Below are 15,731 nucleotides of genomic sequence, written 5' to 3' on the forward strand. Positions count from 1 at the left end.
AATTGCCTGGAATTGCCATGCCTGGAATGGCCTTGCTTGGAATTGCCTTGCCTGGAATTGCCATACATGGACTTGCCTGAAATTGCCTTGATTGGAGTTGCCTTGCCAGGAAATGCCTTTTCTGGAATTGCCTGAAATTTCCTTGCAGGGAATTGCCATTTTTGGAATTGCCTGGAATTGCCTTTCCTGGAAATGCCTTGTCTGGAATTTCCTTGCCTGGAATTGCACTACCTTGACTTGCCTGAAATTGCTTTGACTGGAATTGACTTGCCAGAAATTGCCTTGTATTGAACTGCCTGGAATTGCTTTGCTTGGAATTGCCTTGCAAGGTATTGCATTACCTGGAATTGCTGGGAGTTGCCTGGCTTGGAATTGCCTCTAACTGTTTTGCCTAGAATTGCCTTGCCTGGAATTGCCATGCCCAAAATTTCCTTGCCTAGCCTTGTTTTGCCTGAAATTGCCTGGCCTGGAATTGCCTTGCCTTGTTTTGCGTTGCATAGAGTTGCTTTGTCTGGAATTGGCTTCCCTGGAATTGCCTTGCCTTGCCTTGCCTTGGCTTGCCTTCAAATGCGTTGCCAGGAATTACCTTTCCTGGAATTGCCTGGAATTCCCTTGCCTGTAATTGCCTTGCCTGAAGTTGCCTGGAGTAGCCTTACCAGTAATAGCCTTGCCTGCAATTGCCATTCCTGGAATTGCCTTTCCTGGAATTGCCTTGCCTGCAGTCACCTGTTGTTGCCTTGCCTGAAATTGCCTTGGCTAAAATTGCCTGCGATGCCTTGCCTTAATTGATTTTCCTGGAATTGCCTGGAGTTGCCTTGCCTAGAATTGCCTTGACTGGAATTTTCTGCAATTGTCTTGCCTGGAATTACCTTTCCAGGAATTGCCTGGAATTGCCTTGTCTGGAATTGCCTTGCCTGGAATTGCCTGAAATTGCTTTGCCTAAATTGCTTTGCCTTAATTGCTTTGCCTGGAATTACCTGGAGTCACCTTTTCTCGAATTGTCTTGCCTGGAATTCCCTGCAGTTGCCTTGCCTGGAAATGTCTTGACTAGAATTGCCTTGATTGAAATTGCCTAGAGTTGCGTTTCCTGGAGTTGCCTTGCCTGGAATTGCCTGGAGTCGCCCTGCCTAAAATTTCCTTGCCTGAAATTGTCTGAAAATGCCTTGCCTTGAATTGCCTTGCCTTGACTTTCCTGGAATTGCCTAGCCTGGGATTGCCTAAAATTGCATTGCTTGGAATTGCTTTGCCTAGATTTGCCTGGCATTGCCTTGCCTGGAATTGCCTTATATGGACTTGCCTGACATTGCTTTGCCTGGAATTGCCTTGCTAGGAATTGCCTTGGCTAAAATTGCCAGGAACTTCCTTGCTTGGAATTGCCTTGCCTCGATTTTCCTGGAATTGCTTTGCCTGGAATTTTCTTGCCTGGAATTGCCTTGCCTGAAATTCCCTTGCTGGGAGTTTACTGGTATTGCCTTGCCTAAAGTGTCCTTGCCTGGATTTGCCTGGAATTGTTTTGCCTGAATTTGCCTTGCCTGGAATTGTCTTGCCTGGAATTTACTTGCCTGGAATTGTTTTGCTCAGAATTTTCTTGCTGGGAGTTTAGTGGTGTTGCCTTGCCTGGATTTGCCTGGAATTGTTTTGCCTAGAATTGCCTTGCCTAAAATTGCCTTGCATGGAATTGCTTGGAATTGCCTTCCCTGAAATTGTCTGAAATTGCCTTGCCTTGAATTGCCTTGTCTAAAATAGCCCTGCCTGGAATTGCCTTACCTAGCCTTGCCTTGCCTTGCCTTGCCTTGCCTGGAATAGCCTTGCCTGGATTTGTTTGGCCTGGTATTGTCTTGCCTTGCCTTGTCTTGCCTAAAATTGCCTTGCCTGAAATTTCCTTGCATGGAACTTCCTTGCCTGTGTTTGCCTGGAATTGTTTTGCCTGGAATTGTTTAGCCTGGAATTTTCTGGAATTGCCTTGCCTGGAATTTTCTTGCCTGGAGTTTCCTGGTTTTCCTTGCCTGGAATTGCCTTGGCTTAAATTGTCAGAAACTTTATTGCCTGGAATACCTTTGCCTCAAATTTTCTGGAATTTCCTTGCCTGTAATTCTCTTGCCTGGAATTGCCTGGAATTGCCTTGCCTGAAAATTTTCGGGAATTGTTTTGCCTAGAGTTGCCTTGCCTAGATTTGCCTGGATTTGTTTTTCTTGGTATTGCCTTGCCTGGAATTGCCATGAATGAAATTGCCTGGAATTGTTTTACTTGGAGTTGCCTTGCCTGGAATTGCCCGGAATTGCCTTATCTCAAATTGCCTTGCCTGTAATTGCCTAGCCAGGAATTGTTTTGACTGGAATTACCTTAAATTGCCTTGTCTGGAAGTGCGTTGCCCGGAATTAACTGAAATTGCCTTGCCTGGGATTGTCTTGCCTTGCCTTTCCTGGAATTGCCTTGCCTTGCCTTGCCTGAATTACCTTTCATGGAATTGCCTGGAATTACCTTGCCTGGAAGTGCGTTGTCTGGAATTGACTGGAATTGCCTTGTATTGAATTGTCTTGTCTGGAATTGCATTGCTTGAAATTGCATTACCTGGAATTGACTTGCTTGGAATTGCCTGGTATTTTCTTGCCTAAACATGCCTGGAATTGCGTTACCCGGAATTGCTTTGCCTTGCCTGAAATTGCCTTGTCAGAAGTTTCTTTCACTGGAATTGCCCGGAATTGCCTTGCCATCAATTGCCTTGCTTGGAATTTTCTGGAATTGCCTTGCCTGAAATTGCCTTGCCTAGAATTGCCTGGAGTTGCCTTGCCTAAAATTGTCTTGCCTGGAATCGCCTTGCCTAAAATTGTCTTGCCTGGAATTGCCTGGAATTGTTTTGCCTGAAATTGCCTTGCCTAGCCTTTTCTTGCATCGAATTGCTTTGCCTGAAATTGCCTCACCTGGAATTGCCTTGCCTAGCCTTTTCTTGCCTGGAATTTCCTGGCCTGGAATTGCCTTGTCTTCCGTGGAATTGCCTTGCCTGTCATTGGCTTTCGTGAAATTGCCTTGCCTTGGCTTGCCTTGAAATGCCTTGTCCGGAATTGCCTTGCCTGGAATTGCCTGGGGTTTCCTGAAATTGCCTCGCCTGTAATAGCCTTGCCTGGAATTGCTATTCCTGGAATTGCCTTGCCTAGAATTACCTTGCCTGAAATCAACTGGAGTTGCCTTGTCTGGAATTGCCTTGCCTTGGATTTCCTGGAATTGCCTTGCCTTAATTAATTTGCCTGGAATTGGCTGCAGTTCCCTTGCTTGGAATTGCCCGCAATTGCATTGCCTAAAATTGCCTTGCCTGGAATTGCCTGAAATTATTTTGCCTGGAACTGCCTGGAGTTGCCGTGACTAAAATTTTTTGCCTGGAATTGTCTGAAAAATGCCTTGCCTAGAATTGCCTTGCCTGGAGTTGCCTAGAGTTGTTTTGCCTGTAATTGCCTTGAATGAAAATATGTGTAATTTTTTAGCCTCAAATTGCCTGGCCTGGAATTCAATTGCCTTGCCTTGTGTTGCATAGAGTTGCCTTGCCTGAAATTACCTTGCTTAGAATTGCCTGGGATTGGGTTGCCTGAAGTTGTGTTGCCTGAAGTTGCGTTGCCTGGAATTGACTGGAATTGCCTGAAATTTCCTTGAATGTAATTGCCTTGCCTTGAATTGACTTGCCTGGAATTGCCTTGCTGGGAATTGCATTACCTGAAATTGACTTGCCTGGAATTGCCTAGTAATTTTTTGCCTAAAATTGCCTGGAATTGCCTTGCCTCGAGTTGTCTGGATTTGCCTTGCCTGGAATTGCCTAAAATAACCTTGCCTAAAATTGCCTTGTCTGGAATTGCCTGGAATGTTTTTGCCTGAAATTGCCTTTCTTGGAATTGCCTGGAATTGCCTTGCCTGAAAGTGCCTTTTCTGGAAATGCTTGGAATTGCCATGCCTTTAATGGCCATGCATTGTATTGCCTGGAATTGCCTTACCATTTTTTGCCTTTTATAAAATTTCCTGGAATTGTCTTGCCTGGAATTGCCTTGCCTAGAATTGCCTGGAGTTGCCTTGTCTGGAATTTTCTTTCCTGGACTTGCTCGGAATTGCCATGCCTGGAATTACCCTGCCAAGTCTTGCCTTGCCTAAAATTCCTTTGCCTGAATTTGCCTCACCTGGAATTGATTTGCCTAACCTTTTCTTGCCTGGAATTGCCTTGCCTTGCCTTTTGTGGAATTGCCTTGCCTGAAATTTTCTTGCCTGAAATTTCCTTGCCTGGTTTTGGCTTGCCTTGAAATGCCTTGCCCAAAATTGCCTTGCCTGGAATTGCCTTGAATTCTTTTGCCTGTAATTTTCTTGCCTAAAATTGTTTGGAGTTGCCTGGAATTGCCTTGCTTTTAATAGCCTTGCCTGGAATTACCATTCCTGGAATTGCCTTGCCTGGAATTGCCTTGATTTACCTTGTCTGGAATGGCCTTCGCTTGCCTGGAATTTCCTTGCATGGAATTTCCTTGCCTTGCCTTGCCTTGCCTGGAATTGCCCTTACAGGAATTGCGTTCAGTGGAATTGCCTGAAAATGTTTTGAATGTAACGGCCTTACCTTGAATTGCATTGCCTGGAATTGCCTTGCTGGGGAATGCCTCGCCTGGAATTGCATTCCGTGAAATTGACTTGCCTAGAATCCCCTTACATTGTCTTGCCTGGAATTGCCTTACATTGCCTTGCCTGGAATTGTCTTAAAAGAAGTTGACTTGCCTGAAATTGCCTGCAACTGCCTTGTCTGGATTTGCCTTCCTTGGAATTGCCTTGCCTGGAATTACCAAGACTGGAATTGCCTGGCCTTGAATTGTCTGGATTTGCCTTGCCTTAAATTTCCTTGCCAGGAATTGCCTTTCCTGGAATTTTCTGGAATTGCCTTGCCTGGAAGTGTCTGTCCTGAAAATGCTTGGAATTGCCTTGCCTGAACCTGCCTTGCATGAAATTGCCTGTAATTGCCTTGCCATTAATTACCTTGCCTGGAATTGCATGAAATTGCCTTTCCTAGAATTGCCTTGCCTATATTTGTCTAAAGTTGCCTTTCCTGGAATTGCCTTGCCTGGAACTTCATGGAATTATTTTGCCTTGAATTGCCCTGCCTAGCCTTGCCTTGCTTAAAATTGCTTTGCCTGGAATTGCCTCGCCTGGGATTGCCTTGGAAAGCCTTTTTTGCCTGGAATTTCCTGGCCTAAAAATGCCTTGCCTCTCCTAGCTTTGCATGAAATTGCCTTGCCTGGAATTGGCTTGTTTGGAATTGCCTTGCCTTGTCTTGGCTTGCCTTGAAATGCCTTGGCAGGAATTGCCTCGCCTGGAAATGCCTGGAATCTCTTGCCTGTAATTGCCTTGCCTGAAATCGTTTAAAGTTGCCTGGAATTGCCTTACTGCAATAGCCTTGCCTGGAATTGCCACTTCTGTAATTGCCTTTCCAGGAATTGCCTTGCCAAGAATCACCTGGAATTGCCGTGGGTTAACTGCTTTGCCTGGAATTCCCTAAAGTTTCCTTCCCTAATAATTTCTTGCCTGGAATTTCCTGGAAATGCTTTTTCTGGAATTGTCTTGCCTGGAGTTGTCTAGAGTTGTTTTGCCTGGAATTGCCTGTAAATTCCTTGCCTCGAATTGCCCGGCCTGGAATTTTCTTGCTTTGCCTAGAATTCCCTTGCCTTGCCTGGAATTGCCTTGCTGGAATTGCCTGCAACTGTCTTGCCCGGAATTACCTTGCTTAAAATTCCATTGCTTGGAATTGTCTTGCCTAAAATTGCCTTGACTGCATTTTCTTGACTAGCCTTGCCTTGCCTGGAATTAAATTTCCTCGATTTTCCTGGAATTGCCTTGCCTGGAATTGCCTTATGTGGAATTGCCTGGAATTGCCTTGCCTGGGCACGCCTGGAATTGTCTTATCTAGAATTGCCTTGCCTGAAATTGCATGAAATTTTCTAACCTGGAATTGCCTTGCCAGGTATTGCCTGGAATTGCCTTTCCTGGAATTGTTTTTTTTTGGAATTTCCTGGAATTGCCTTGTCTGAAATTGCCTTACATAAATTTGCCTGGAATTGCGTTGCCATGAATTGCCTTGCCTGGAAGTGCCCGAAATTGCTATGCCTTAAATTGCCTGCAATTTTGTTGCCTGGAATTACCTTGCTTGGAATTGCCTTGCCTGAAATTTCCTTTAATGAAATTACCTTGACTAGCCTTGCCTTGCCTGGAATTAACTTGCCTCGAATATCCTGGAATTGGCTTGCCTGGAATTGGTTTGCCTGGAATACGCCTAAAATTGCCTTGCCTGGAATTATCTGGAATTACTTTGTCTGAAATGGCCTTGCCTGGATTTGCCTAAAATTGCCTTGCCTAGAATTGCCTGGAATTGTCATGCATGAATTTGCCTAAAATTCCCTTTCCTGAAATTGCCTTGCCTGGATTTGCCTAGAATTTAGTTGCCTGGAATTGCCATGCCTGAAAATGCCTTTCCTGGAAATTTCTGAAATTGCTTTGCCTGAAACTACCTTTACTGGAATTGCCTGGAATTGCCTTGCCATTAATATCCTTGCCTCGAATTTCCTGGAATGGCTTTGCCTGGAGTTGCTTTGCCTGGAGTTGCCTTGCCTGGAATTGCCTCGAATTCCCTTGCCAGGAAATGCCTTGCACGAAATTGCCTGGAGTTCCCTTGCCTGGGATTACCTAGCCTGGAATTGCCTTGCCTGGAATTGCCTGTAATTTATTTGCCTCGAATTTCATTGCCTGGAATTGCCTTGCTTTGCCAGTAATTGTCTTGCCTGGAATTGTCTTGCCTGGAATTGCCTTGCCTGGAATTTCCTTGCTTTGAATTATTTTGCCTCAAATCGCCTGGAATTGCCTTGCCTTACCCTGCTTTGCGTGGAATTGCCTTGCCTGCAATTGACTTTCCTTGCCTTAGCTTGACTTGAAATGCATTGCCCAGAATTGCCTTGCCTGGAATTGCCTGGTATTTTTTTTTTGCCTGTAATTGCCTTGCCTGGAATCGTTTCGAGTTGCCTAGAATTGCATTGCCTGTAATAGACTTGCCTGAAATTGCCATTCCTGTAATTGCCTTGCCTGGAATTACCTGGAGTTGCCTTGCCTGGAATTGCCTTCCCTGGAATTTCCCGGAATTGCTTTGCCGTAATTGCTTTGCCTGGTATTGCCCGAAGTTGCCTTGCCTGAAATTCCGTTGCCTGGAATTTCCTGCAATTGCCTTGCCTGGAATTGCTTGGAATTATTTTGCCTGGAATTGCCATGTTTGTAATTGCCTGGAGTTACCATGCCTAAAATTTCCTTGCTTGGAATTGTCTGGAAATGCCTTGGCTGAAATTGCCTAGAGTTGTTTTGCCTGTAATTGTCTTTTCTGGAATTGTCTATAATTTCTGTGCCTCGAATTGCTAGGCCTGGAATTGCTTTGCCTTGCCTTGCCTTTCCTGGAATTACCCTGCCTAAAATTGCCTTGCCTGGAATTGCCTTGCCTTACCTTGCCTGGAATTGCCTTGCCTTGTCTTGTCTTACCTGGAATTGCCTGGTATTTTCTTGCCTAAAATAGCCTGGAATTGCCTTGCCTTGAATTGCCTTGCATTGCCTTTCCTTGCCTGGAATTGCCTTGCCAGGAGTTTCTTTGTCTGGAATTACCTGGAATTGCCTTGCCTGAAATTGTCTGCATTTGCTTTGCCTGGAATTGCCTTGCCTGAAATTGCTTGCATGGAATTGCCTTGCCTGGAATTTGCATGACTGGAATTGCCTTGACTAGCCTTGCCTTGCCTGGAATTACCTTGCCTCGAATTTTCTGGAATTGACTGCCTGGAATTGCCTTGTCTGGAATTGTCTGTATTTGCCTTGCCTGGAATTGTTTTGACTGGAATTGATTGGAATTGCCTCGCCTGAAATTGCATTTCCTAGAATTGCCTGAAATTGCCAAAATTCCCTGGCCAGGAATTGCCTTGCCAGAAATTTCCTTTCCTGGAATTTTCTGGTATTGCCTTTCCTGGAAGCGCCTTTCCTGGAAATGCTTGGAGTTGCCTTGCATGGAACTGCCTAGCCTGGAATTGCCTGGTATTCACTTACCATTAATTGCCTTGCCTGGAATTGCGTTGCCTGGAATTGCATTGCCTAAAATTGCCTGGAATTGCCTTCCATAAACTTGCTCAGAATTACCATGACTGGAATTGCCCTGCCTAGTCTTTCGTTGCCGAGAATTGCTTTGCCTGGAATTGCCTCGCCTGGGAAACTGCCTTGCCTGGAATTCCCTGGCCTGACATTGCCTAGCCTGAAATTTCCTTGCCTTCCCTTGCATAAAATTGCCTTGCCTTTAATTGGCTTGCCTGGAATTGCCTTGTCTTGCCTTAAAATGCCTTGCCCGGAATTCCCTTTCCTGGAATTTTCTGGAATTCCCTGGCCTGTAATTGCATTGACATGAATCGTTTGGAGTTACCCAGAATTGCCTTGCCTGTAATAGTCTTGCCTGGAATTGCCATTTCTAAAATTGCCTTGCCTGGAATCGCCTTTCCTGGAATTGCCTTGCATTAATTGCTCTCCCTGGAATTGCCTAAATTTGCCTTGATTAAAATTGCCTTGCCTTGAATTGCCTGCAATTTCCTTGCCTAAAATTGCCTTGCCTGCAATTGACTTGCCTGGAATTGCCTGGAGTAGTTTTTCCTAATATTTCCTTGCCTGGTATTGTCTCGAAGTGCCTTGCCTGGAATTGAGTTGCCCGGAACTGCCTAGACTTGTTTTGTCTGGAATTGCCCTGCCTGGAATTGCCTGTAATTTTCTTGCCTCGAATTGCCTTGCATGGATTTTTTTTGCCTTGTCTTGCGTTGCCTATAATTGTATTGACAAGAGTTGCCTTGCCTGGAATTGCCTGAAATTGCCTTCCCTGGAATTACATTGCCTGGAAATGCCTTGCTTGGAATTGCCTTGCCTGGAATTGCCTTGACTGCATTGCCTTGACTAACCGTGCCTTGTCTGGAATTACATTTCTTCTAATTGCCTGGAATTGCCTTTCCTGGAATTTCCTGAAATTGCCTAGCCTGGAATTGCCTTATCTGGAATACCTTTGCCTGGAATTGCCTAGCCTGGAATTGCGTTGGCATAAATTGCCTGAAATTGCCTTTCCTAAAATTGTTATACATGAAATTGCCTGCAGTTGCCTTATCTAGAATTTCCTTACATAAATAAACCTGCAATTGCCTTGCCAGGAATTGCCTTGCCTGGAATTGCCTGCAATTGCCTATTCTGAAATTGCCTGAAATTGCCTTTTCTGGAATTGCCTGCAGTTGCCTTGCCTGGAATTGCGTCGCTTGGAATTGCCTTGCCTGAAATTGCCTTGATTGGAATTGCATTGACTAGTTTTGCCTTGCCTGTAATTACCTTGCCTTGAATTGCCTGGAATTGTTTTGCCTAAAATTGCTTTGCCTGGAATTGCCTTGCCTGGAATTGTTTGGAATTACCTTGCCTGAAATATCCATGCCTGGATTTGCTTGGAATATTTTTGCCTAGAATTGACTTGAATTGCCTTGCCTAAATTTGCCTGAAATTCTTTTGCCTGAAATTGCCTTGCGTGAAATTGCCTGGAATTGCCTTGCCTGGAATTGCCTCAAATTGCCTTGCCTAGAAGTGCCCTTTTTGAAAATGCCTGGAATTGCCTTGCCTGAATCTGCCTTACACGAAATTGCCTGGAATTGCCTTGCCATTAATTGCCTTGCCTCGAGTTGCATAAAATTTCCTTGCTTGGAATTCCCTTGCCTGGAAATGCCTGGAATTGTCCTGCCTGGAATTGGCTTGCCTGGAATTGTTTCGAATTGCCTTGCCTGGAATAGCCTGGAGTTATCTTGCCTAAAATTTTCTTGCCTGGAATTGTCTGGAAAGGCCATGTCTGTAATTGCCTTGCCTTCAATTGCCTTGCCTGAAATTGCCTTGCTTTGACTGGAATTGCCTACTCAGAAATTTTCTTGCCTGGAATTGCGTGGAATTGCGTTTTATTGTATAGCCTGTAATTGCCTGCAAATGTCTTTCCTTGCATTGCCTTGTCTGAAATTACTTTGCTTGGAATCGCCTTGCCTGGAATTGCCTTGAGTGGAATTCTCTTTATTAGCCTTGCCTTGCCTTGCCTGGAATTACCTTGTCTCGAATTCCTTGGAATTGCCTTGGCTGGAATATCCTTGCCTGGATTTATCTGGAATTGCCTTGCCTGGAATTACCTTGCATCTAATTACCTGGAATTGCCTTGACTAATATTGCCTGAAATTCCGTTGCCTGGAATTGCCTTGCCAGACATTGCCTTTACTCGAATTTTGTGGAATTGCCTTGCCTGGAAGTGCCTTTTCTGAAAATGCCTGGAATTTCCTTGCCTGCAACTGCCTTGCCTGGAATTCCTTGCCCATTAATTGCCTGGAATTGCCTTGCCTGGAGTCGCCTGGAATTACCTTGCTTCGAATTGCCTGGAATTGCCTGGCCTGGAATTGCCTTGCCTTGCCTTGCGTGGAGTTGCCTTGCCTTCAATCGACTTGCCTTGCCTTGGCTTGCCTTGAAATACCTTGCCCGAAATTGCCTTGCCTGGAATTGTCTGGTATTCTTTTGCCTGTAATTGACTTGACTGTAATTGCCTGGAGTTTCCTGGAATTACCTTGCCTGGAAATGCCTTGCCTTTATTGATTTGCCTGGAATTGACTGGAGTTTCCTTGACTGAAATTGCCTTGCCTGGAATTGCCTGCAATTGAGGTGCCTGGAATTGCCTTTAATTATTTTTCCTAGAATTGCCTTGCTTGGAATTGCCTGGAGTTCCCTTGCCTAAAATTTCCTTGCCTGGAATTGTCTGGAAATACCTTGCCTGGAATTGTCTTGTTTGGAATTGCCTAAAGTTGTTTTGCCTGTAATTTTCTTGCCTGAAATTGTCTGTAATTTTTTTGCCTCAAATTGCCTGGCCTGAAATTGCCTTGCCTTGACTTGCCTTGCCTTTCCTTCCCCAGAATTGCCCTGCCTAAAATTGCCTTGCCTGGAATTGCCTTGCCTTGCCTGGAACTGCCTTGCTTGGAATAGCCTGGAATTGCTTGGAAATGTCTTGATTGTATTGCCTTGCCTGAAATTGCCTTGCCAATGGAATTCTCCTGCATTGCCTTGCCTTGCCTGGAATTGCCTTGCCAGGAGTTGCCTTGCCTGGAATTGCCTGCAGTTGCCTTACCTGTTGTTGCCTTGCCTGTAATTGCCTTGCTTGGAATTGCCTTGAATGGGATTGCCTTGACTGGATTGCCTTGACTAGCCTTTCCTTGCCTGGAATTATCTTTCCTCAAATTGCCTGGAATTGCCTTGCCTTGCCTGGAATGGTCTTGCTGGTTTTGAATAATTGCGTTGCCTAATATTTCCTGGAATTGCCTTGCCTGATTTTGCCTGTAATTCCCTTGCCTGGAATTGTTTTGCTTGAAATTGCCTTGCCTGGAATTGCCTTGACTGGAATTTTTTTGACTAGCCTTACCTTGCTTGAAATTACCTTGCCTCAAATAGTTTGGAATTACCTTGCCTGCAATTGCCTTGCATGGAATCGTTTGGAGTTGCCTGGAATTTCCTTGCCTGTAATAGCCTTGCCTGAAATTACCATTCCTGGAATTGCCTTACCTGGAATCAAATGGAGTTCCTTGCTTGGAATTGCCTTTCCTGAAATTGCCTTGCATTAATTGCTCTGCCTGGAATAGCCTGGAGTTGCCTTGTCTGGAATTGCCTTGCCTTGAATTGCCTGCAATTGCCTTGCCTTAAATTGCCTTGCCTGTAATTGCCTGAAATTGCCTTGCCTGTAATTGCCTTACCTGGTATTGCCTGGAGTAGTCTTCCCTAATATTTTCTTGCCTGGAATCGTCTCGATGTGCCTTGCCTGAAATTGCCTTGCCTGGAATTACCTTAAGATTTTTTTGCCCGGAATTGCCTGTAATTTCCTTGCCTTGAATTGCCTGGCCTGGAATTTCCTTGCCTTGCCTTGCCCTGCCTAGAATTGCCTTGCCTGGAATTGCCTTGCTTGGAATTGCCTTGTCTGAAATTGCCTTGACTGGGTTGCGTTCACTAGCCTTGCCTTGCCTGGAATTACATTTTTTTGAATTGCCTGGAATTGCCTTTCCTGGAATTGCCTAAAATAGCCTTGCCTGAAATTGCAAGAAATTGCCTTATCTGGAATTCCCTTGCCTGGAATTGCCTTTCCTGTAATGTTTTGCTTGAAATTGCCTTGCCCAGAATATTCTTACGTAAATGAACCTGGAATTGCCTTGCCAGGAATTACCTTGCCTTGAGTTGCCTGCAATCGCCTTTTCTGGAATTTAATGCAATTTTTTGCCTGGAATTGCCTTGCCCGGAATTGATTTGCTTGGAATTGCCTTGACTTGTCTTGTCTTGCCTGGAATTACCTTGCCTAGAATTGCCTGGGATTGCCTTGCCTGAAACTGCCATACCTGGATTTGCCTGGAAGTGTTTTGCATAGAATTGACTAAAATTGCCTTGCTTGAATTTGGCTGAAATTTTCTTGCCTGAAATTGTCTTGCGTGGAATTGCCTGGAATTGCCTTCCATGGAATTCCCTGGAATTGCCTATAATTTCCTTTCCATTAATTGCCTTGCCTCGAATTGCCTAAAATTGTCTTGGCTGGAATTGACTTGCCTGGAATTGACTTTTCTGGAATTGTTTGGGATTTTTTTGCCTAAACTTGTCTGGAATTATCTTGCCTGAAATTGCCATGCCTGGATTTGCCTGGAATTGTTTTGCATAGAATTGACTAAAATTGCCTAGCTTGAATTTGGCTGAAATTCTCTTGCCTGAAATTGTCTTGCGTGGAATTGCCTGGAATTGCCTTCCATGGAATTCCCTGGGATTGCCATGCCTGGAAGTGCCTTTCCTGGAAATGCCTTGAATTGCCTTGCCTGGAACTGCCTTATCTGGAATTGCCTATAATTGCCTTTCCATTAACTGCCTTGCCTCGAATTGCCTAAAATTGTCTTTGCTGGAATTGACTTGCCTGGAATTGCCTGGAATTGTCTTGCCTGGAATTGTCTCGAATTGCCTTGCCTGGAATTGCCTGGAGTTAACTTGACTACAATTTTCTTGCCTGGAATTTTCTGGAAATGCCTTGCCTGATATTGCCTTGCCTGAAATTGCCTGGAGTTGCCTTGCCTGAAATTGCCTAACCTGGAGTAGCCTTGCCTAAAATTGCCTTTAATTACCTTCCTTTTAATTGCCTGTCCTGGAATTGCCTTGCCTTGCCTTGCCTTGCCTTGCCTTGCCTTGCCTAGAATTGCCTTGCCTGGAATTACCTGGAATTGCATTGAATGTAATTGCCTTGCCTCCAAGTACCTTGCCTGGAATTTCCTCGCCTGGAATTGCCTTGCCTGGAATCGCATTAACTGAACTTGACTTTCCTGGAGTAGCCTGGTATGTCCGTGCCTAGAATTGCCTGGAATTGCATTACCTGAAATTGACTTTTCTGGAGTTGCCTGGCATTTCCATGCCTAGAATTGCCTGGAATTGCCTTGCCTGAAATTGTTTTGCCTGGAATTGCCTTACCTTGCCTGGAATTGCTTTTCCAGAAATGGCTTTTCCTGGAATTTCGTGGAATTGCCTTGCCTGGAATTGCCTGCAAATGCCTTTCCTGGTAGTGCTTTGCCTAAAATTGCCTTGGTTGGAATTGTCTTGCCTGGAATTGCCTTGACTGGAATTGACTTGACTAGCCCTGCTTTGCTTGGAATTACTGTGTCTCCAAGTTTTTGGAATTGCCTTGCCTTGAATTGCCTTGCCAAAAAATGTGTGGAATGCTTTGACTTGAATTACCATGCCTGAAATTACCTTGCCTTTAATTGCCTTAAATTGCCTTGCCTAAAATTACCTGAAATTCCCTTGCCTGGAAATGCCTTGCTAGGCATTGCCTTTCCTCGAATTTCCTAAAATTGCCTTGCCTGGAAGTGCCTTTCCTGAAAATGCCTGAAATTGTGTTGCCTGTAACTGCCTTGCCTGAGAATTTCCTTGCCATTAATTGCCTTGCCTGTAATTGCCTGTAATTGCCTTGCCTGGAGTTGCCTTGCCTAGAATTTCCTGGAGTTGCCTTGCATGAAATTGCCTTGCTTGGAATTGCCTTGCCAGTAATTATCTTGTTTCGAATTGCCTGGAATGGCCTGACCTGGAATTGCCTTGACTTGCCTTGCCTTCCGTGGGATAGCCTTGCCTCCAATTGAATTGCCTTGCCTTGGCTTGCCTTGAAATGCCTTGCCTGGAATTTCCTGGTATTGTTTTGCCTGTAATTGCCTTGCCTGAAATTGCCTGGGGTTGCCTTGCCTAAAATTTTATTGCCTGTAATTGTCTGAAATTGCCTTGAATGGAATTGCCTTGTTTGGGATTGCCTAGAGTTCTTTTGCCTGTAATTGCGTTGCCTGGAATTGTCTATAATTGTTTTGCCTCGAATTGCCTGGCCTGGAATTGCCTTGTTTTGCCTTACCTTGCCTAGAATTGCCCTGCCTGAAATTGCCTTGCCTTCCCTTGCCTGGAATTGCCATGCCTGAAATAGCCTTGCTTTACCTTGCCTGGAATTGCTTTGCCTTGAATTATGTTGCCTGGAATTGCCTGGAAATGTCTTGAATGTAACTGCCTTGCCTTAAATTGCTTTGCCTGAAATTGTCTTGCTGTGAATTGCCTTGCCTGGAATTGCATTACCTGGAAATGACTTGCCTGGCATTGCCTGGTATTTCCTTGCCTAGAATTGGTTGGAATTGCCTTGCCTGGAATTACCTGCAGTTGCCTTGCATGTTATTGCCTTGCCTGGAATTGCCTAGCTTGGAATTGCCTTGAATGGAATTGCCTTGACTGGATTGCCTTGATTAGCCTTGCCTTGCCTGGATTTACCTTTCCCTAAATTGCCTGGAATTGCCTTGCTTGGAATTGCCGTTTTAGAATGGCCTGAAATTGCCTTGCCTGAAATTTCCTGGAATTGCCTTATCTGGAATTGCCTTGCCTGGAATTGCCTAGCCTAGAATTGCTTTGCCAGGAATAGACTGGAATTGTTTGGCTGGAATTGTCTTGCCTGGAATTGCCTTGCCTGGAATGGCCTTATTTAAATTTGCCTGGAATTGCCTTACCAGGAGTTACCTTGCCTGGAATTGTCTGGAATTGCCTTGCCTAGAATTGCCAGAAATTGCTTTGTCTGGAATTGCCTTGCATTGCCGTGCCAGGAGTTGCCTGTAATTTCATTGCCTAGTATTGCCCTGCCTGAAATTGCCTTGTCTAAAATTATTTTGCCTTGTCTTGCCTGGAATTGCCTTGTCGAAAAGTGCCTTGCCTTGCCTGGCCTGGAATTGCCCTGCCTGGAATTGCATAGCCTGGAATTGCCTGCAAATATCTAGAATTTAATTGCCTAGCCTTGAATTGCTTTGCCTGGAATTGCCTTGCCGAAAATTCTCTGGCCTGGAATTGCATTACGTGGAATTATCTTGCCTGGAAGTGCCTGTTATTTCCTTGCCTAGAATTGCCTGAAATTGCCTTGCCTGGAATTGCTTTGCATTGCCTTGCCTTTCCTGGAATTGCCTTACCAGGAGTTGCCTTGCCTAAAATTGTGTGAAATTACCTTGCCTGGAATTGACTTGCCTGGATTTGCCTGGAATTGCCTTGCCTAGAACTGCCTGAAATTGCCTTGCCTAAAATTGCCTTGCATTGCCCTACCAGGAGTTGCCTTGCCTGGAATTGTCTGGAAT

The sequence above is a fragment of the Callithrix jacchus genome, chromosome 18 (assembly GCF_049354715.1).
Source record: "Callithrix jacchus isolate 240 chromosome 18, calJac240_pri, whole genome shotgun sequence".
NCBI lineage: Eukaryota > Metazoa > Chordata > Mammalia > Primates > Cebidae > Callithrix > Callithrix jacchus.